The 22868-nt window shown below is 46.7% G+C and overlaps 1 long non-coding RNA gene across 2 annotated transcripts; it reads right to left on the reverse strand.

Moving 5' to 3' along the window:
- Window positions 1-16256: 16256 nt before the first annotated feature.
- Window positions 16257-19660, reverse strand: LOC131925516 (uncharacterized). Of its 2 annotated transcripts, none has more exons than XR_009383274.1 (3): window positions 19256-19660; window positions 17123-17179; window positions 16257-16423 (listed from the first exon to the last, which is right to left on the reverse strand). It is a non-coding gene; the product is annotated as an uncharacterized LOC131925516 (long non-coding RNA). The 2 variants fall into 2 exon arrangements; XR_009383273.1 differs by having other exon boundaries at window positions 16257-16420; window positions 19256-19655.
- Window positions 19661-22868: the final 3208 nt, after the last annotated feature.

The raw sequence follows: 22868 nt of genomic DNA on the forward strand, positions 1-22868 counted from the left end.
GGATGGAGGAGAGCATCACCTCCATGTACAACACCATGGGGACACAGGACGGAGGAGAGCATCACCTCCATGTACAACACCGTGGGGACACAGGATGGAGAGCATCATCACCTCCATGTACAACACTGTGGGGACACAGGACGGAGGAGAGCATCACCTCCATGTACAACACCGTGGGGACACAGAACAACAGAGAGCACTGTGGCCCCTCCATATACTGAGTCCTGTGTCAACATCCACAGCAACCTCTCTGGTGTGCAAGCAAAGCACACACACTGACCACCCAGATTCCCAACTGTTTCCCTAAGACCTGCTAAATTCATCCTCTGTGCCTCAGTTTCCCCAGTTGTAAAAGGGTTACTTGGGTAGCTGTGAGTCAATACATGTAGCACCCTTCGAAGGGTGCCGGGCATCTATGACTCTCACTGGTACTAGCTGGGCACCAACAGGCAGCACAAGGGGAGGGAACCCCAAGACATGTCACACTGAAAAGGACACAGGAACTGAGGATAGCGACACAGGAAGTGGCTGCAGGCTTGTGCTCACTGAGAGCCACACCCCAGATGCCTGTGGGTAGATTTCCAAGTGTTGCTACTGTGCTGTGAGAACACCGGCCCATGAGGCAGGCAGGACTGAGACCACGCCGATCTCATTTCTTCCTGAGAACCTGTGTCTTGGGGTCAACAGTTGTTTAAGACTTCAATGTGTAGTGGCTTAAACAGAGGGGGCGGAGGCGGCACTGGGCTAACCCCCAGTCAGTCATTTGCTCAGCTAGTCTCTAGTGACACCAAGAGCGACCAAAGTATGTTAGACCAAGTAAATAAATAAAGCCTCGAGCAGTTAAAAGATGAAAAAGGCAATATGAAGGGGTGGGGTGGGAGGAGGGAGGGAGGGAGAGAGAGGGGGGGAGGGAGGGAGGGAGGGGAGGGGAGGGGAGGGGAGGAAGGAAAAAGAAAGGGGAGAGGGAGGGAAGGGGAGAGGGAGGGAGCCGAAGGTAAGATGGGCAGTCTGCACTGAATTAGGAAACACTGTGACAGCTGAGTGTTGATAAAATCCCTTCCCTGGGGAGACTTTATCCACGTCTCCTCCTCCTCCAAAGGTACCAGTGACTAACCAGCGTATGGTTCCACCCGGGAACCAAGGAGTCCACTGCGCTTGCTTACAGAGCATTGGCAGTTACAGACAGGAGAGTGCGTGGCCTTCAGGTAGTTACCCTGGAAGGTCTACACACCCAGCATGGATGATGACTTCCCCAGGGCCACTTAGAGCCTCCCTCCCTAGCCCTTCCCAGCCACCTACTCCTAGCCCCTCCCGGAGACACATGCCCTTTGGGCAGAACTGCAAACAGCTGCCTGGGAGGAGCCCTGGGGTGAGGATCTGACCCTCCTCCCCCCTCTAAAGAGGGAAGATTAACAGTCAGCAAATCCAACTGTGGTGATCATCTGCAAGCAGACACAGCTGAACTCGCGGGGATGGCTCAGAGACTAGTCCTGTCTAACACCAAGATGTGAATCATCCTGGTGGCCCCGTTGAGCTCTGAAATCCATTCCTCACCTCTTCCTGGGTCACCACACAGGAAGCTTCCTCCTCCACTCCTCAGGTGCAGAGGCTCAATGGGTAACACCCCACCTTGAGTCTTCTGGTGTAGCACCGCCCCACAACCCCATTTTGATTCCTTGTCTCCTCTTTGACAAAGAAGAGCGCCTCATCCTCCACACCCTCACTTAGGGCAATGCATCATGGGTTTTCTTCCCATGAGCAGGAAGATTGCCTTCAAGAGCTTATACCGCCAAGGCAAAAGATCTCGTGCTTGGCCCACTAGACTCGGTGTGTGTTGATTGTTCAGTCTTAAAGGTTTGGGGATTCTGTTTGCAGCGCTGGGGTTGAACCCAAAGCCTCACACAAACCAAGCAAACGGAAGGCCTCCTTGGTCCCAAGGCAGGAAAGTTCATTTGGCGCTATTCAATATCTGAAGCGAACCCGTGCATGGGTGGACTCTTAAGTTCCACAGAACGTGGGCCCTTAAATCCAGACGGCAGTGCCAAAATATTCTGAAAATCTTCCTGTGAGTCAGGGGGCGCATGCTCACTTCAATGGGGGCCTCATAGAGGACCCTATCGGCCCTGTGGCCCTATTCATGATCTGGGGTCCAGCTGGGTGCTTTCTTTACATCTACACTTTGCATCTGGAAACAAGATGTAGTCAAGTTTGGAAGTCCCTCCCTGTTCACCGGGTACAGGTGGTAGTTACAGAAGGGTGGAGAACAAGTCCCAGCCCTCCTCAGAGCCGGGCTGTATAGAGCAAGCCAAAGGCGGTTCCCTGAATCACCCCTCAGCTCCACCTCCCAGACTTTCAACCTCAATAAAACCAACTTCCTGGCGGCTCACAAAGGCTGCCCAGCATTTAGAGGCGAGTTGGGCTTTTCTTCAGTGTGCCTGCTTTCATTTCTGGCCGTCTTTGATTTGAGCTGAATAAGCCATGGCAGATGGGCCAGGGCTGGGGTTTGAAAAGACTTTGGTAGGGTGCGGGATACCACGTCTGCCCACGCGGAGTCGCCTAACCAGCAGCCACGTTTCAAGGCTTGCCTGTGCAGTCCAGTTTCTTAGAACTGTCCCACAGCAGCGCAGACTACAGAGGACTTCTGTCCTCCCCTGACCCTGCTGGCCTTCGCAGCTGGGGGACGCTGGGAATCACTTCCGGCACTGAAAAGGTTAATTGTCTCCCGCTGCGAAGTGGAAGCTGAGAAAGGGGTCCTGGGCAGGGGAGGAATTGCGGTAAATGAGATTTTCTTTATAGTGCGGGTTCATTCTCTCCGAGATGAAAGGGCACTTTCGCTGGAAATTCCAAATCTGCTCAGGAAGCCTTCATTAGGATATTAAACAAGACTTAATAAGTGAAAGTGATTTGCATGGCTGATAATCACGGCCATTAATCAAGACAGCTTCTGTCTCTCTCTCCGCAATATGTTTCATGTTCCATTGAAAAGCCCCTTTAATTCTGGAGGGCTTCTTAAAAGGGAAATATTGCATTTAGCCATTTTTTAAATGATTTACTTAGCAAAGATCACTATAAATAATGGTCTCCCCCCTTCACAGCTGTAACGATCAGAATAATTAATACTGGGAGGTTTGTGTCATAGATGGGGCCAGATGTGTCCCATTTATCAGACACCGGCTGCACTTACTCTAATAGGCTCCCTGGCTTTTAAAGAGAACATTAAGTATGACCCAAAAAACCCAAACCTTCTGTATTCCCACTCTATCCTGCTGCTCAGCCGGGTCCTGGGTCAGGTGGGGGATGACGCCTTCCACATCAACTTCTCTGCCACTCAAATCCTCCAACATCCAGCAATAAAACAAGACAGCCTGTTCCTGGCAGTCAATAAAATTAGAAACAAATAAAAAGAAAGCTATTTAGGAGAGCTGTCCATCCTCCTTCACAGGGCGCTGTTTCCTTCACACCAGCGGCTCCGGCATTGAGAAACTTTCAGTTAGAAAGGAGAGAAATAGGAGTTAATACTTCCGCGTAGGCAAATAAATCAAGGGTTCTCTCTCTCTCTCTCTCTCTCTCTCTCTCTCTCTCTCTCTCTCTCTCTCTCTCTTCTTTTTCCTTTTCTTGTCTTTTTTCTCCCAAATTTCTGGTTTTCAAGCCTTACAAATGGAGTATTTTCCAAGGTCTTAGGAACAGAAGATCAAGGCCACCATGACTTTTCATGGTTGGAAACAGTGTGGGGACACCAGTTTTTAGATGTCAGTGGAAGAAGTCAAGAGTGGCTGGGGGAGGTAAGGGCAAGATTCTCCAACCAGGACTTCGGGTGTCCTTAGTGACCATCTCTGCAGCTGCCTATGGCGGATATGTACATCTGGGAATAGTCAGCACGTTGGAGTTTGTGTGTAGACACGCGCTCACACTCCGTCAGGAAGGTTCTGTCTTTTGGCGTAATTCAATTGCTGCTTCTGCCCTACTTGGGTGACAAAATCTACTGCCCCCCCCCCCCCCCCCCCGGCTCCCATGGCCTCATGTGTTATGTCTCTGCTAAAATTAACTCACTCTGATGTCTGGAGGCTTGGGAGTTTATTGGAGGGTGGGTGTTTGCTGGTGGTAACTAGGGACAGGATGGTTTCTACACACTCGGGTTCGGCACACCATTTAATTCTGTGCAACAGAGAAGAGCAGATGGGTCCTGATGGGCAGCATCGTGAATGATGTCCTACTCTCCGCTCCCTGCCTCACCAACCTGAGGCATTTCTTCTAGAACTGAGCATCCAACAGACACGACCAAATTCCCAGCCTTGGGCTCACTCAATCACTCTTTATTTATTTATTTATTTAAATTTAGTTATTTATTTTAATTTAGCTCCCTTTTTTTTCTTAGATCCCTCAACCCCATACTATTCTGTCTTATTTTTTCTCTTGCTTGCCATGTTTTACCTTACTGCCTGAGATAGTTAATCTCCACTGTCAATTTGAATGGATTTATAATCACCATGGAAACACACTTGTGGGTATGGATCTCTATTACGGTGCCTCCAGAAAGGTTTAACTGAGAAAGGAAGGCCCATGGTGAATGGGTCTCCATTCTGTGGGCTGGACTACTACATACAAAGGAGAGAGCTGGTTGCCAACATGGCTTCCCCTCCATGGGGATGGACTGTGACCCCTCAAATTGTGAGCCAGAACAAACCCTCCTCCCTGGAGTTCCCTCTTGTCAGGCGTTTGATCACAGTGATGAGAAAGGTCATCAATAAGTTGCCATAGTGATACAGGGATCACCTGTGAGGTATCAAAGCCATGCTCAGAGAGGCCCCAGTCCTTCCGAGAAAACAGTAGCACCCTAACTTCCAAGGAAGGAACAGGGTCTAAATGTACACAGCCCTGCAATGAAGCCAGATGCAAGTTGACCATGTTTTCCAGATGCCAAACCTCAAACATCTTTTCAAAGCCACCCTGTCCCTTACTACCATGCCAGGCCAGAAAGAATGGCCATACAGGTATCAGCAGGTGATGTCATTTCCCTGGACACACTCAGTAAGTGTGCAAAGGTCCTCACTATCTGAGTAAAGAGGAAAACCCTCACAGCCACGGCCATGCTCTCCGCCACAGCCCGAGAATACACTACAAACTAACATATCCAGGCCTAAAACCAAGGTTGGGTGACCTAAAACCCAAGACTGAGGAAATGGGTCAGTCAGTAAAATGCTTGCTGTATAAACGAGAGGGCCATTCCCCAGCACCCAGATAAACAAGCCAAGCCCAGCAATGCGGGCCTAGGATCCCAGCACTGTGGGGGTAGGGACAGGCCATAGCTGGCCAGCTAGTCTAGTAACCTTCAGTTTCAGTGAGAGACCTTGTCTCAAAATTAAGGGAGATGGGTGACATCATAACACTGTCCTCTGGCCTCCACGTATCCTAAAAAGCCCCCCCCCCCGACACCCCCACAGTCCAGTGTGATGGAGACAATTCCTCAACTGACATTTCCTTTCACAAGGTAGGTCAAGCTGGCAACCAACATTAGCCATCTTGGACTGTGTACGCGTACTGAACCTCAGTTTCCTTCACATTCTCTGCTAATAGAACAGACATTGACTTTTAAAGAAATAAACCCATGAGAACAAAAGTTGGGAGAAAAAAAAACTTATTTTGGAATCTTGACAGTGCATAAGCAACAAATGTCCACAGATTTGGGAAAATAACATTGTTACCGTTCCTGTAAAGTTCAGAATCCATAAAGAAAGACTTCCAGCTTGGCAGCACCTGGTGCCACAGAAGCAGAGGTATAGGGGCTAACAGCTGGAGCAGTGTAGGTTAACCCCTGCACAATCCACCAAAGCCCAACAACTACCCTCCCCGTGTGGCCAGCAGAGCCCCTGACCTCTCCAGAGCCCTGGAGGCTGGGACGCGAGTTGGGGCGGGAGCTGGGGGAGGAGCTAGGGCAGAGTTGGGGAGGAGCAGGTGGAGGAGCTGGGGAAGAACTGGGGGAGGAGCTGGGGAAGAGGAGGGCAGAGCTGGGGGAGGAGCTGGGTCAGGAGCTGAGACAAGAGCTGGGGCCTGGGGAGGAGCCTGGGGAGGAGCTGGGGGAGGAGCTGGGGGAGGAGCTGGGGCGGGGATGTGGGTTGGGGAGCTGGGACTGGAGGTGGGGCGGGAACTGGGGCAGTTCTTGGGATGCAGGTGCGGGACTGGAAACTGAGCAAGCAGAGGAAGTTCCTGTCGGGAATGTTCAGAGCCATCCTCACTCTCACCACCATTATTCCCAGAAAACTGAGGAACAGCAAGAAGGCTGGAGTCTTTGGAATCTCAAACAAGGGGTCTGATCAGCCCGAAGAAAAGACTAGAGATACCATCACAGTTCCCCAAAGCAAAGTCTCAAGTCGGCCACCCTGAACAGAACAAAAGCCTTCTAGGCACACACTTCCCACCCACAGGTGCGTTTTTTGTTTGTTTGTTCTCTTTTATTTTTCAGCTTTTTGAGACAGAGTTTGCTACATAGCCCAGGCTAGCCTAAAATCAAGATCCTCCACCTGGATCTCCCAAGTGCTAGGACTATACATGTGTGCCACCACATCCAGCTGTCCCACTAGAATCTTATAGCTATATTCTAGAAAATATGAGCAGGCAGCTGTTACTGGCATTTGGGAAATTGATCTAGAATGAAATCGGAGAGTGAAAACAGCACCTTGAAGGTAGTAGAGACCATGCCAGAAGAAACAGTGAGATTAGAAAAATAACATCGCCTATCTCACAATCACGACTTTTTCTACAAAGATGAGAAACCAGAACAGGACGCTCTGAAAGAGGAGCAGTCAGAGAAGCAAAGGGGAAGGAGGATGGGCTAAGGAAACGGCTCCTTGTGTAAAGTGCTTGCCACTCAAGCAGAGAGCTCAAATCCCCAGCGCCCATGTAAGGCTGGATAATGTAGTGCAGGTCTGAAATCACAACACTCCTGTGCAAAGATGCAAAGCAGAAACAGAAGAATCCCGGGAAGCTCGAGGCCAGCTACCTGGCAAGAGGCCCTGTCCCAAACCAGGTGGAAGGTGAGGACCAACATCTGAGCTTGTCCTCTCTCTCCCCACACACACCATGGCATTCTCTCTCCTCTCTCTCTCTCTCTCTCTCTCTCTCTCTCTCTCTCTCTCTCTCTCTCTCTCTCACACACACACACACACACACACACACACACACAGTGAGGGGAGACAGAGAGAAAGGGGACATGACATCTGTTGGGGGAGGAACCTGAGACAACAACTCAGAAAAAACCACAAAGACAAAAAGATGAAAAACAGATTAATATAAAATTAGAAGACCGGTACATGAGGCCAAACATCACTGTAATCGGGGTCCAAAGATAGAATAAAGAGAATAGAGAAGATGATTAATGAAATAAATGAAATCTCCCAGAGATAATGACAGCAATTTCCCAGACTTACAGGACCCACTGGGCAACTCCAGTAAAGAGTAAGAGACACAGAGGGGGTGGGGGTGGGCAGGGAGATAGCATGAGAAACACCAGCACCATGACAAGAAAAGAGAGTGTCTACAACCTTCTAGAGAGAACACCCAGGTTCCTAGAAGGTGCCAAGCCTGTGTGTAAGACCAGACTTCAACCCTGCAACCCTGGAGGCTGGGAGACACTGGATAAATTATCTCCAAGTGTTTAAAGGAAAATGATTTCCAACCTAGACTCAGATGTCTAAATGAAGCTGTAAGTTAGACATCAAAGTGAAGCAAAGACTCCTTCAAACAGACACGGTATCGGTGAATTTGTTCCACCTCTACCCCACCCAGGTAATTACTGAAGAATGTTCTAGAATGGAAGAGTCGAAAGGAAAAGGAAGACTGGGCTCACAGGGGCTAGAGAGACAGCTCCGGGGCTGAGAGCACATACTGCTCTGCGAAGAACCTGAGTGTGATTCTCAGCACCCGTATCAAGCTGAGAACCACATCCCTCTGTCCATGTGAGCTGGGGCTTGGAGCTTGCTCTCAGTAGACAGAGATGATAAAAACAGCTACAGAACTCAAACTCAATGAAGGAACATGAGGACCTTCAGCCATCTATAAACTGACAGCCAGTGCCCTTGGCAAGTAATCAGCTACATTTCGGAAAGCAGCCTGTGCTGTCCATTGTGGTCATTGGGTCTAAGGCAGAGGGATGTCATCTGTATGCTAGGGAATTGAGGGGGCTGCTTTCTACTGAGTCGTAGGGGTATTTATGCTCTCTCTTGTAACCTTATCTTTGTCTCCCACCCCATGGTTTTCCCTCCTAAACAGCTTTTCATTTCTAGACAAGGACTTAGACCTAAAATACTCCCCCGCCTAGAGTCCTTAGCCATAAACGGTAATTTCTCTTCTCCCCTGAAAAGTGGTATTTCAGGAAAGCAAGTTGCATGGGATTCTGGAGACTGGCTCTATGTGGCAACCTATTCTACTACTGAGGAGAAATGCAAGCATCCCAGCCCTTATGCATGATGGGAAGTTGACAGGACGATGAACTCATTTACACTCCTGGTGGCTGCCCCTGCACTAACTCTCCGACTGCTTAGACAAATTCTGTGAGAATCTGACACAGCCTCCTCAGTCTGGAGGCTCCATTTTCCATAAAGGCAATCCCTGTTACAACTCACCAGCTCTGCCACATCTGTCCCTAGCAGGGAATCAAAGGAAGATGAGATGCAGGTCCAGAAGAATGAACCTGGGCAGATTGCTAACACTCGGAAATTGAAAAACTTCTAAAATTCATGTTAATAAGATGCAATGCCTCGTCTGAAGTACAGCAAACCGTGTAGAATGTCTCACAAAAAATTCCAAACCCTTGTCAGAATACAATGAACTATGAATAAATAAATAAAGATTTTAAAAAGCACTAATGGCTGCTGAACACACACACATACACACACAAATACCATGTCATTTCCAAGTAGAGAATTGCTTTAATGATGTCATAGTGTGTGGCAATTATCCACACATAATTGAGGCATTAACAGGCTGAGTTCCTCATAAGCAGTAGGAAGCACCCAAAATAATTTTGCAGGGTTCCTAGTCAGAGCTCAAATTCCCCGGGACATTTCCAAAATGCAGATGTCCAGAGTCAACCAGTATGCACAGCTCTAACACTTGGAACTCAGTAAAGCTAGAAGTCTGTCCCCTTGAAAATCACTCCCAAGCTGATGCCTATGGACACATGTAACCAAGGACAAGAGCCTACTAAACATCCACCTGAGAACATGGACTAGTGAGCGAGGGTTCATAGCCCCACAAACATCTTCACTCAGATCATCTCTGGGGCAGCTGAAGACGTTATACAAATGGAATTGGGACAATGTGTCCCCCGGTCTAAAGACCTGATAACCCCTGCCTCATGAGATAATGCCGAGCAAGCCCGAGTCCACCTTCCAATTAGTAGGATTTGACCCAAGTGAAGACATGGATGCTGGCACAGGCAAACCGTGTCCAGCCCTGGCTGCTTGAGATGTGGGTGCACAACGGGCCCCCTGGGTGTGCAGAGCAGGCAGTGCTGAGAAGTGAGTACACAACAGTGTACTTGGGGTGTGCAGTAAAGGTTGTTCCCACGGCAAAAACAGGCAGGAGTTTGGCTCGCCAGCCTGCGAGTCTCTCTTTCGGCACATGTGGTAGGAATCGTCACCTTCCCCAGAGCTAAATATGTTTCATACCTGACAGGCTTTGTCCAAACACACAGTGTGTCCTTGTTGGCACTGTGGGATGAGCTGGCCTCTGTCCAGAAGGGAGGGTTTTTCATCTTTTTCATGGGCAGCCTCTGGGAGCGAAGGACACTGATGTTAATGTGGAGGATACTGCTGCTAGTATCCGAGAGCATCGCCTTCTTCCAGGGTTACCATGTCCATCACACTATCACTTGACAAAACTCCACAGCAGTCACCCTTGTCTATCACATCTATGACAGCCTCACTCTGCTGGCACATCTGTAGCCATCATCACCCCAGCATCCCCCACCACGTCCATCATCTCCTTAACCTGAGTGGTCCCCTCCAGAGGCAGGGTCAAGTTATCAACACCAGCGCCTGTGCCCAGATCTTCCTTGTGGGAAGGCACCATCCTAGTGACCTCGTCACCCCCAAAGCTAAGGAAGGCAACAACATGAACCCGTGCAGCAGGTAACGAGGTTTACACCTGCCTGGGAGCAAGTCCTCTTGAACTCCTGAAACCTGTGTCTTACGGTTCTGCGTGGCAGCCGTTGGGCGAGATCGGGGCTAGAAGAGTGCAAGGGACCAGTGCCTCCAGAGAGCAGTCCGCAGACTCTACGGTCTGGGCCCCTGACGTACCCACTGAGGGGCTCTTCTCTCAGGGTCAGCTTTAGTGCACACAAGGAACAGGGCTTGTGTTTCATTTCTGCTGTAATTAAAATATCCTAACCAAAACAATACAGGGAATGAAAGGGTGTATTTGACTTTCAATTCCAGGTTACAGTCCCTCTCTTCTGGGAAACCAAGGCAGGAACTCAAGTGGGCATTTGAAGCTACCCCTCCTTGCTATTCCACATCACATTACCACTGACCAAGGAACTCACTTCACATCTAAGAGTGTGGCAAGAGCCATGGCGGCGGCGGCGGCGGCGGCGGCGGCGGCGGCGGCGGCGGCGGCAGCAGAGGAGGAGGAGGAGGTGTGCTGGGTGGCAGGCTTGCACTTAACTACTTTTCTTATACAGTTCAGGACCACCTGCCTAGGGAATGGTGCCACCTCGGTGGGCTAGGCCTTCCCACATCAAATAATAATCAAGACAGTTCCTCACAGAGACACCTTTGGGCCTCGGGTGATCTAGATACTGCCTCTTTTCAGATGATGGTCGGTCATGGCAGTGAGTGCTCATCAGGACTGTCTTCATGTGTCATCAGCTCAAGTCTGCCCTCAGCATCTCCCTAAGGATTCCACACGTTCTCACATCCTAGAGGAGATTCCCTGAGGGAGCTGTGTTCATCTTAACCTAGCCCTCCCCCAGCATCTGGCCTCAAGTCCTGTCTTCGTCTAATCAACCTGGAGGGACAGCGTGTACGGTCACTGCAGATCATAAGAGTCATCTCGGGGCTAAAGTCACAGTGTGCCAGTCTTCATAGCGCCTCTCACTGTGGGTGGCTGCTGTGGGATGGTCAATAAATAAATCACTGATTGGCCAGTGGCCAGGCAGGAAGTATAGGCAGGACAAGGAGGAGAATAAAGCTGGGAAGTGGAAGGCTGAGAGAGACACTGCCAGCCGCCATGATGAGAAACAGCATGTGAAGATGCCGGTAAGCCACAAGCCACGTAGCAAGGTATAGATTTATAGAAATGGATTAACTTAAGCTGTAAGAACAGTTAGCAAGAAGCCTGCCACAGCCATACAGTTTGTAACCAATATAAGTCTCTGTGTTTATTTGGTTGGGTCTGAGCGGCTATGGGACTGGCAGGTGAGAGAGATTTGTCCTGACTGTGGGCCAGGCAGGAAAACTCTAGCTGCAGGTGGCAGCTGTAAAGAACTCTGTACCAGCAAAGCATTGTGGGATCTTTGGGTAAGACAAGCATAGGGAAGAGCAAGAGAGAGACTGTGAGCATAGGAGGGATGGGGATCCGTGGCCCCACCCCAACTCCATCCTGACTGGGCCACCTCTCTCCACACAAGTCTCCTTGCTGTTTCTCAGATTCAGAATGGTTGGCTTGACCATCTTCAAGGTCCCTTCAAACCAGAAGACAGTGATGCACACAGGTGTGTGTTGGTGATGTGGGGCAGAGCTGCTCCACACTGTGGTGAGATACCTCACGTCTATGGCACTTGTTCTGTGGACCCAGCATGACTTTGTGCTAATATAAACAGTAATGATTCTCAGCCTGGTGGAGGATCCAGGCCCTCTGGGTTCTAAACAGAGAGGGTTTCAAAAAGGGCAAGAACATACTCAGCTCTTTGCCACCTCGGAGCCAAAGATGGCTTGACCACTGTTACATGACACGGTCTAGCCCCACTGCACTACCCAAGGAAAAAGGGGCCTCTCTCACAGGGCCCAAGTCACTCATGCCTTGTTCCCTACCTCAGTCACAAAGCATAGGGCACATAGTAACTAAGCCTGCTTCCTCACCATGTAAGGCCTCTCCTTACCTCAAAACCTTTCAAAGTAGACACCTTGCTTTGTTTCTTGGGCCTGAAACTCTATAGGAGACACTTGTCATGTCTGTGTGGTCTGCTCTTATCCAAAGGATCATACAGCTCTTTGTCTCCTCCTTCCTTCCTCTCCCTCACTGAAACCTAACGCTGACCAATGAAGACAGCCTAGGGAATGAATCTGCACATAAAGCTGTCATCCAACCTGGAGGTGACTGAATTGACTGATAAGCCAATTAAAGGGATGGATGTGGGTGAAAAGCAGAAATAAGATTTGTAGATTTGCCGGTGTACCTGTCCGTATGAATGCACCATAGATGGTATATATATCCAGCAGCACAAGGTGACCTGGGACCAGCCCCTTCCCATTAATTCCTCTGTCCTGTCCTCCAGTAGCACTGGAAGTCCCAGAGTGGGGAGTTCAAGAAGGACATGGAGATGAGCTGTCTTTTGCATAAGAAATTTATTAGAAGAGATGATAATGCCCCCAGCAAGACAGCATGGCGGGAGCTTTAAGGAGAGTTAGGTGCGCTTGGCAGAGTGGGGGTCTCTTCTTATAGGCCTCAGTGGAAGAGGGGGTTCCATACTACAAGGTTGGGAACAGTTCATTGTATAGCTTGCAGTCAGGCCCTCTGATCCCCAGGCAGCAGGCAGAAGGGGTCCTTGAGGATGTGGGGGAGGTGGAAAAAGAGGCCTATTCAGCTATTTAAAGTGTATCCTCACCTGGGGTGTGTCAGCAGTAGCCCCTCTTGGTTTGGAGTCTGGAAGTCAGAGGCACTGTAGGGGGTGGGGGTGAAGAGAAGTTGGGGGGTAGGGGGACTGCTATATCCAGAATGCGCCATGAGAGAGGAGAGAGAGACACACACACAGCTGAAGATGGGCATGACCTGAGCAGCCGCTGGTCTGGGTATTAAAGAGCACAATCCCTCTTTCTCTCTGATAGAGTTTGGGATGGAAATCCCAGGAACTTGCAGAATCACTGTATCAGATCCCTTCACACCAGCCCCAATAAATACAGCAATTGAACCTAGACCTACTTTTATTTTTTTAAGGGGTGCCCTATGTTCTTCAAAGCGATTTTTCTTTCAAACCTGCATTTTCAACCAGACGTTCTCACCACCTCCTTGTGCACCTCCGAGGTTCTGTGGGACAGATTTATCCTTTCCAGATGCTGGGCTGCTATAATTCCACCTGCCACATCTGGCTCTTTAGCACACCAGGCCGGAAGCTTCAAAGTTGCGTCTCTGCTCCATACGTGGTCAGACTGCTGGCTCCCCTTCATCTTCCTGGACGTAATTTTCCTTTGATTCACCTATAATTCTGAAGAGTTGATGCATTTGTGTCCATTTTGAATAAGGTTCTATACAAATGCTTCATTTGATCTCGCAGCACATCCTTTTATTTCGGTGGCCTTGCCTTTAATTCAGGCGGAAACCTTAGCGCTCAGCGCTGGCCCGGGCATCGCCCAAGCAGATTTGTTTGCTCCGTCCAACCGCCTGCTTCCTGTTCCTGGGGAAAGAAAGGAAAGTGATGGGGGAGGGGAGCCCCTGTGCTCCCCAGGGGAAGAGAGACAGGTGCGGGCTGGGAGGTCCACTCTGTCTCAGTCGGGTGCAGCCTGAAGGCATCAGCTTTAATGGTGCACTCCTTCATTATCCCAACAACCCGTTCCTTTGGGAAGTGCTGACTAGAAAGTGCTGTGCGCTCCTCCTTAAAACGTCCTGCAGAACATTCACCGCCTAGATCAGCGGTCCTCAGCCTTCCTCACACCGTGACCCTTTAATACAGTTCTTCACGTTGTGGTGACCCCCGGCCATAAAAAATCATTTTCATTGCTGCTTCATAACTGTAATTTTATAACTGTCATAAATCGTAATGTAAATATTTTTGGAGATAGACATTTGCCAAAGGGTTGCGACCCACAGGTGGAGAGCCACCTTCCTGGATGCTTTGAGCATCGCCTCACCCTTCCATGAGATCAAGACCACAGAGCCAGTAACCAGAGTTTTAGGACTGAAGTCCCAGGCTCCCGCAGTCGCTATCCTGGGCCACCCATTCTGATAAGCCAATTAAAGGGATGAATGTGGGTGGAAAGCAGAAGAGCAGCGATTTAATGGACAGACGGGATGAATATGTATTAAAAAGGGAGTTATTAGATTGGACTGTACAATAATGTCCACGTAGTCCAACAATGTCTGGCTGTATCCCGGAGAGGCTGAGAACCCCATAACTTCTCAGTTTGTGAGGCGAGGCATCTCAGAAGTCTTGACTTGGTTCTGAAGGCCTGGAAGACTCCTGGAGAGCTACAAGTTTTACTCTACAGGGGAAGCTGGAAGAGGCTGGGTTCAGAATCCAGTGAAGAAATACAGCAGCAGTAGTGGCAGGAGGAAGCAGGCGAACTCATCGTGAGAGCGACAGACAAGGAGGCCAAAAGCCAAGTCTTCCTATCCGTGTTGCCGCTGGAGGTGCCGCCCACATCTGGCCACCCACATCTGGGCTGAGTCTTTCCACTTCAAATAACCTGGTCAAAAGTCTTTCCCAAGCGTGCCTGGCAATTTACCTCTTAGTTGATTCCAGACCTATCCGGTCAAGATGACAGCCTAGAATAACCATCGTAGTGTCTACTGGAGTGTGGAGTCTTTTTAAAGACTTAGTATTTTTATCTACATATATGCGTGTATGACTGTATGAGTTCATGTGTACCAAGTGCCCTTGGAGGTCAGAAGCAGTCACTGGGTCCCCTGGAGCTGTCAGCCATGATGTGAACATTGAGAACTAAACCCAAGTCCTCTGAAAGAGCAGTGAGTGCTCTTAGCTGCTGAGCCATCTCTCCAGGCCCTGCAGTATGGATCCTCATGCACTCCAAAAGCCCATCCATGTGGTAAAGACTTGGTCCACTGTGTGCTCTATATATGGAGGGTGGAATCTTCGCAAAAGGGGTTCAGGGGTAAATCCTTGGATCAATGGGGCAGGGGCAGGGGGGGGGGATGCCCTGAAAGGGATTATGGGACCTTAGCCTTTCCTCATCTTTTGCTTCCTAGCCACACGGTAAATAATTGATCCTGCCACATGTAACTCCATTATTGCTTTAAGGTGAACCACCAAAGGCCCAAAGCAGTGGGTCTGCCCCACCTTGGACTAGGATGGCAAAATAAACATTTTCACTTTACAAATTCATTGCCTTATTTCATTATAACAGAGGGAAACATCACCGTAAGACAATTACTTGAGAGTTAATTTTATTTAAAGGCCTCAATTCTGATTGAACTCCAACTAACCAGCCCAGAACCTATGCCTGTCTTCCTTATGCTTTCTCTGGTCAGCACGTCGGCATCGCGTCACTGTTGAGGAGGATTAAAAACTTAGCAACTTAAGCTGTCCACAAAGGGCCTCAAAGGCTGCTGTGTGTCACCTCCTAGTCTTCTGGAGGCCACTGGTAAAGATGTACAGCTCATGAGAGTGAGTCAGATCCACACTCAACATCCCGTGTCTATGAAGCTAGATTTTTCTCCTTTCTGTAGGCAAGAAGTCTGCAGAAACAAATAAAACTTTTCAGATTGAAATGTCTGTATACCCAGAATCACTACTATAATGATATAATGCAAAGTAGAATTTTAAAAATAACTTTGGGCGCTGAAGACATAGCCTGGTGGTTAAAAGCACTGGCTGCTCATGCAGAAGACACAGGCTCAGTTCCCAACACCTACATAGTGTCTCACCACCATCCATAACTCCAGTTCCAGGGGATCCTACACCCTCTGCTGGCTTCCTCAGGCATCAGGCATGCACATATTATACCTTTGGAGCCTGAAGAGTTGGCTCAGTGAGTAAGAATGCTTGCTACTCTTCCAGAGGTCCTGAGTTTGGCTCCTAACACAAATATCAGTGGCTCATGGTTATCTCCAACTCCAGTTCCAGAGCATCCAATGCTCTCTTTTGGCCTCTGCAGGGTCTCACACATGTACGGCCTATACTCACAAGGCATATACACACACATCTAAATAAAAATGAATCTGAAAGAAATAACTTTATAAAGACCTTGACCATTTTTAAAATCACTGAGAGCCCAAGGCTGTCTTGAATATTTCAGTTATCTACAGCATTAACTAATAAAACAAAACAAAACAAAATACTATGATGTATTTGCTCTTACAGAATGCTTTTTAAAGGTTTTTAAATGGTGATGCTTAATTTTGATTGTCAACTTGAGTCGATTCACAAATGTCCGGAGCACCAGTGAGGTCTGTCTTTGAGAGTGTGTGTGAGGGTTTTCCCAGGAAGGATTCCTGAGGGGGAAGATCTGGTCGGGCTGTGGGTGGCACCCTGCTGAGGAAAAAGGAGACAGTGAACTGAACATCAGCCTTGGTCTCCCTTTCTCTGCCTTCTGATCCACCTAGATGTGAGCAAGCAAGCTCACACTCTCGCTGCCACGGCCAGCAGTGGCCCTGCTGCTTGTCCTTGTCATGACCCAGAATAACCCTTGTCTCTTAAACAGTTTCCCCCCAGGTCCTCATTCACTAGAACAAGAAAAGCAACTAACATGCTGTTCGCCACAATTGTTGGCCTATTTACTTGAAATTGGTCCACCTCCTAGCCTCTCGGTTTTCTATTTCTTCTATAAACCAAACAAATGTAGTAGAGCTGACGCAGCTCAAAGAGCCAGGGACCCATTAAAGGAGCTTTGACAGTAAACCATAGGCCTGGTGACGTGTGTGGTCACAGATTCTTTCCACCAGTGTCCAATTGAGACTTCTAACGGTCTGTACATAGTAGCAATGACAGCAAGGTTTCAAGTTCAATTTCCTGCTGACACCTTGTCTCCCAGCAAGAAACTAAGCACTATAAATCGGCAACACTTGCCTCTTATATAAGGAGCTGGAAGGCAAGAACTCAACCATCAAATCCCTGAACCCTGGGATTTGTACAAGCCAGGCAAGCATTCTATCACCTAGCTTCATCCCTGGCTCTTGCTTTTTGTTTTAACACAGGGTCTCACTAAATTAACTAGGCTGGCCTTGAACTTACCCTATAGCTCAGGCAGGTCTTGAACTTACGATATTTCTGCTTCTGTCTCTGGAATCACTGGGATTGAAAGGAAAACACTACTAGATCTGGCTGAGTCACTGACATTCTTGAATAATTATTCAGTGTGGGGTTTTTGTTTGTTTGTTTTTGTTGTTGTTTGTTTGTTGTTGTTTTGTTTTTCCCCCTTTCAATTTGGAGCAGCTGGGCTGTAGCGAGTAGAACCATCAGCAAGGAATCAACGCTTCAACCCAGAAATGGATCACAGATTTTCCAAAGCTTGTATAGAATAATGGAGGTCAGTGGACAGCTCCTTTTCTTTACACTGAGAGTATCTGGTACTCCTTACGCCATCCTTACACAGCAATGCCATCACTTTTTGGGACAGCCTTGAAGAGGATGAACTATCCCCTGCACCCATGTAATGTTTTCAGTGTTTAGATATTACAGAAAAAAAACTCAAGGCTAGGATGACGGCTCAGAGAGTAAGAGTGCTTCCTATGCAAGCATGAGGACCCGTGTTCAAATCCCCAGTGCACGTATGTGTGCATGTACCACACACATGAACTCACACACACACACAATAAAGGCTATCATGTACCACTCAGTTTACTTAAACTTTCTCCAGCTGAAGCAACTTCTAGTACTTCTCCATAGCCCTGCAGATGTTTTCTTTTTCTTGTTTTATTTTATTTTTTTATATGGAATCTTGATAAGTTACCAGGCTCACCTCAAAGTCATAAACTTCCTGTCTCAACCTACTGAGCACTAGGATTGCAGGTGTGCACCACCACATCTGGCTGACTTCCTTTTTAAAAAAAGATTTACTTATCTTTATTCTAAAGGTATTCATGTTTGCCTGCATGCGCGTGTGTACACCTCATGCATGCCTGGTGACCACAGAAAGGACACAAAGTCCCCTAGAACAAGAGAGGCAGACATGTATCAGTCACCATGTGGCTGCTAGCAACAGGTCCTCCACAAAAGCAGCACACATTCTTTACTGCTGAGCCATCTCTTCAGCCCCTGGCTGACTTCACTTACTTATCTTTTATCAGATGTCATTTTCATGTATATCACATGTAGTCAATCTTAAAACAGAAAAAAATATTTTCTCTAAAGTTTAAGAAATTTTTTTTTTTTGTTTTTTTTCGAGACAGGGTTTCTCTGTGTAGCTTTGCGCCTTTCCTGGAACTCACTTGGTAGCCCAGGCTGGCCTCGAACTCACAGAGATCCACCTGGCTCTGCCTCCCGAGTGCTGGGATTAAAGGCGTGCGCCACCACCGCCCGGCAAGAAATATTTTATTCCTTAAAAAAAAAAATGAGTAGCCACAGCCAAGCTAAGATATAGTGAAGCGCTTTTTTTGTTTTGTTTTATCTTCTATGGCATTAATAACAACTAAGAGTTTGTATCAAATAACCACACAGCACATTCATAGTTAATTTCATTTTCTACCAACATTTCCAGTATGATTTTTAATTTTCCATTGTTCAGCTTAACTCATCCAGTGAGTCTCCTCCCTCATACAGGTTAAAGCTAATTACTTTAACAGCATTTAGTTAGCAGTCCGTTATGCATCTTACAGTAGATCTAAGGTCAACTCTTATATTTGTCATTGAAATGTTTCATCTTTAGGCAGATCTGGAAAACACAGCTCTTTGAAGTACCCGAGGAATGTCATCACTACCGGTTGATGTCATGTCTCTTAGTAACAAATGGAAATTCTGCATGGAACACGGGATGAAGATACATCTGATTTCCAGAAACACTGGCAACATACTTTCTCCGACCAATCATGTCAACTCCGTTATGATAAGTGTGCTCTTGACTTCTAAATCAGTGCCTAACTCTGAAGTTGTTTTCTTCAATTTTTAAAATATTAATCTGTATCTCAGGTACAAAAACACTAAAACTCTCACTTTGATCTCCCCACCTTCTTCCTTAGATAGTTCCAACGTTGTATGGAGCAAACATTAGATGTCAACGTAATTCAGTCCTGGGCACAATCTAGTTAGCCTGCATAAAATGTTCCTGCTTCTATTTCATGTGTGATTCCTTCTCTCTTGCTTTGTAATCCTTCACCATAGTAACAAACAACCTCCAAACCTCAGTGTCTCACAAGAACAAACATTTACCTTTGCTCACTGAGGTTGGGGGAAGGATCATGCTGGGCCTGTCTATGGTCTTCTTTTGGGCTCTGTGTCATGGACATTTCTTCACATTCTAGAAGCCCTCTTGATTCCAGGAATGTGGTTCTCATAGAAGGGATGGAAGATCAAGGATTGGTAGACACAGGCCAGTCCACATAGCTCAATTAATGCTTCTCCATGGATGATCGTGTAAATGTCCACTCACATTCCCCTACCAAGGAGAGGCACACAGCCATACCAGAAATCATTAGGGCAGAAAAATATATTCTGAGTAGAGGAATCAAAACAGGAACAAAGAGAGAATCGTTAAAAACAAACAGCTCTGTCCACCGGGACTACCCTCTCCCTAAGAACAAAGAGTCATCTTTCTTAGTTTCTTTTCCTGTTGCTGTGATAACATACTCTGACAAAAGCAACTTAAGGGAGCAAGTTCTGGCTCACAGTTCATGGTACAGTCCATCATGGCAGGAAGTCATGGCAACAGTAGCTTGAAACAGCCAATCAGATCGTGGTCAGGAAGAAGAGATCAGTGAATGCTTTCTACTGCTCTCCTCTCTCTACTTAAACAATCCAGGGTTCTCTGCTAAGTCATTTACATGCATGTATTAGTTTACCTTCCTATTGTTGTGATAAATACATGACTAAAAGCAACTTAAATGAATTTATTTTCACCTATGGTTCCAGAGGGAGAGTCCATAACAGCAGTGAAGGCATGGCATGGTGGCAGGAGCAGAAGTTGACCACATCTCGTTGCACACAGGAGGCAGAGAGAGGGGATAGAAGTGGGGTATTGCCATAAGTCCTTAAAGCATTTCCCCACTGACATATTTCCTCCAGTAAGATTGTACATGCTAAAGGTTCCATAACCTCCAGTGGTGGTTTGAAAGAAAATGGCCCCCGTGAGAGAGTGTGACCTTGTTGGAGTAGGTGTGGTCTTATTGGAGGAAGTATGTGACTGTGGAGGCAGGCTTTGAGGTCTCATATATGCTCAAGCCACACACAGTGAGACAGTTCACTTCCTGTTGCCTACAAGTTGTAGAACTCTCAGCTACCTCTCCAGCACCACGTCTGCCTGCATGCCACCATGTCCTGCCATGATGATAATGAACTGAACCACTGAACTGTAAGTGAGCCACCACAATGAGATGTTTTCCTTTATAAGAGTTGTCGTGCTAAGAGGTGTCTCTTCACAGTATTAGAAATCCTAACTAAGACACCTCCCCAAACTGGGGGCCAAGTGCTCAAATACAAGAGCCTATGGGGAGGCAGGGACATTTCTCAATCAAACTACCACAGGATAATGTCCCAAGTGATTTTATATTCTATCAAGTTGATGACTAACACCAACCATCACACCATCTAATCAGTCACCAGAGATGAAGCCAGGTATCTCATTGTTTCCATCAAGTCCAATAGAAGCTCCTCTTGATCCAGACACCTTCAAATTAAAAAGCCCCTCCCCCTACCATAACCATGTACACATTAGACCTACAATAGAAAATCAATATCAAGATAGTACAACCATCACTTTGGCCTAGAAAGAGGAGACTGGGGAGCACTTGCCCACAACCTTTACAAAACCACGGAGTAAATATCGCAGTGCTCCTTGATTAAGCCCAGTCACACTTTCTGGGCACATTGGTCATTCTTCTTTTCTTGTCCTCCAGTCCCCAGAAACCCATCTTCTTTCATCATTTCTTTTACCATATTGGAAAGGCATCTTCTCACCTCAAACAATCCAATCAGGAAAATCCCTCACGGGGGTGCCAGCTGCTTGGGTTTTAGTTGATTCTAGATGTTCAAGCTGACAGCCTTGAGGAGCCACCACACAGGCTGTAGTAGATCACACGGGATATAAACTTGGGAGCCTTGCATGAATCCTAATTGGTCTTAATAAAAACTCAGAGCCAGATATTGGGATAAATGCTGAAAGATCAGAAAGACAACGGAATAAGCCACAGACACTTCTCACCTCTCCAACTCCAGGAATCCTCTGACTGAATGTCCCTGAGTCCTCAGCCAAAAAGGGCGTTAGTTCCTGTCTCCTCATGCCTTATACACCTTTCTCCACCCAGCCATATTACTTCCTTCCTAGTGCTGGGATTAAAGGCATGTGATTCCTAAGTGCTGGGATTAAAGGTGTGTGCCACCACTGCCTGGCTGTTTCTCTCCTAGACTGAATCAATGTCATGTAGTCCAGGGTGGCTTTGAACTCACAGAGATCCAGACAAATCTCTGCCTCCCAAACGCTAGGATTAAAGATATGTGCCACCACTGCCTGGCCTCTATGCTTAATCTAGTGGCTTGTTCTGTTCTCTGATCTTTAGGCAAATTTTATTTGATATGCAATATATCACCACATTTCCCTTTTTTGTCTAAAATAATAAAAGAAGGTAATTATAAGAAAAACTATATACAATAAATATATTTAATATATACAGCCAAAAATTACATTAACAATGTCCAGTCCATTAACATTTGACAGATTCAGAGAAAACTGTCCATTATTCATCCTATTTTGGTGAGTCCAAAGTGTTGTACCTAATTCATTTTCTATTTTAACTTGTATTACCAACCCAAAACTATATTTTGATGTCTTTCAATCTTATACACTTTATACCTCTTTAGTGAGTTTCTTTTCTGAATTTGTTAACAAAGAAAACTATATAATTATCTAGTCTTCAACTCCTTCAGAGACCGGAGAAGGAAATAGTATTACCTGAGTAAGCAGTAAATGCAAACAAGTGACTTCCAAAAAGTGTTAGAAATGACCGAAACAGCTGGCTGCCTGGATAGCCACCCAAGGTTCCTCTGCAATGTTGGGGCAACCATCTTTGGCCTACAGGCCTAGCATATCTGACAGATTTATCTGTGAAGCAGGATATTGTGAAAGACCTTCCTACCTTGTCTTGGCAAGGTTCGGCAGTCCTTTCTTTTTTGTGTCCTGCTTGTCCATTTTGGACAGCATACTGTCAGCAGTTGAGATAAAGGCATTTTCTTGCCCAGTGGCTAACTTTTGCCACAAAGAAAGTAAATTCCATATGAAGTTTCTTCGATGCCCATCATCTTCTCTGAAGTAGATTAGTGCTGCCAGCAGCAGACATGTCTCATGTCATTAAAAAAAAAAACCTATGTTATTAAAACATCTTAAATGCCATTATCTCTGAATAATGCATAAGACATCGTAAATGTCATAGATATCTAAAGTGTTTGAAGATGACCTGTCTATCTAAAACATATCTCTATTTGACCTTGAAAACATACCTAACATTACTACAAGTTGATTATAATAACTAACTACTAACTTGTATTTCTTTATATCCTAATTAGTTGGTAATAATAACTTTCAAGGACTAGAGATTACATTGTTAAATGAGCTATATAGGTACAATACCTTGAACAAGAGTAGAAATGTATTTACAGTATGTTCTAACAAAAATAATTTCAAGTTTGTATCAAAATACACAATTTGTATACAATATACAAAAATTAAATCCAATGTAAAATATTTAAAATAGGTAGCTGCTTTTTTAAAAGTAGATTCAATAATCTATCATTTTGCCTTATCATATCCATATTCTCTTTTTTCTTTTCAGAG

Source organism: Peromyscus eremicus, chromosome 15 (assembly GCF_949786415.1).
Source record: "Peromyscus eremicus chromosome 15, PerEre_H2_v1, whole genome shotgun sequence".
In the NCBI taxonomy this organism is placed as follows: Eukaryota; Metazoa; Chordata; class Mammalia; order Rodentia; family Cricetidae; genus Peromyscus; species Peromyscus eremicus.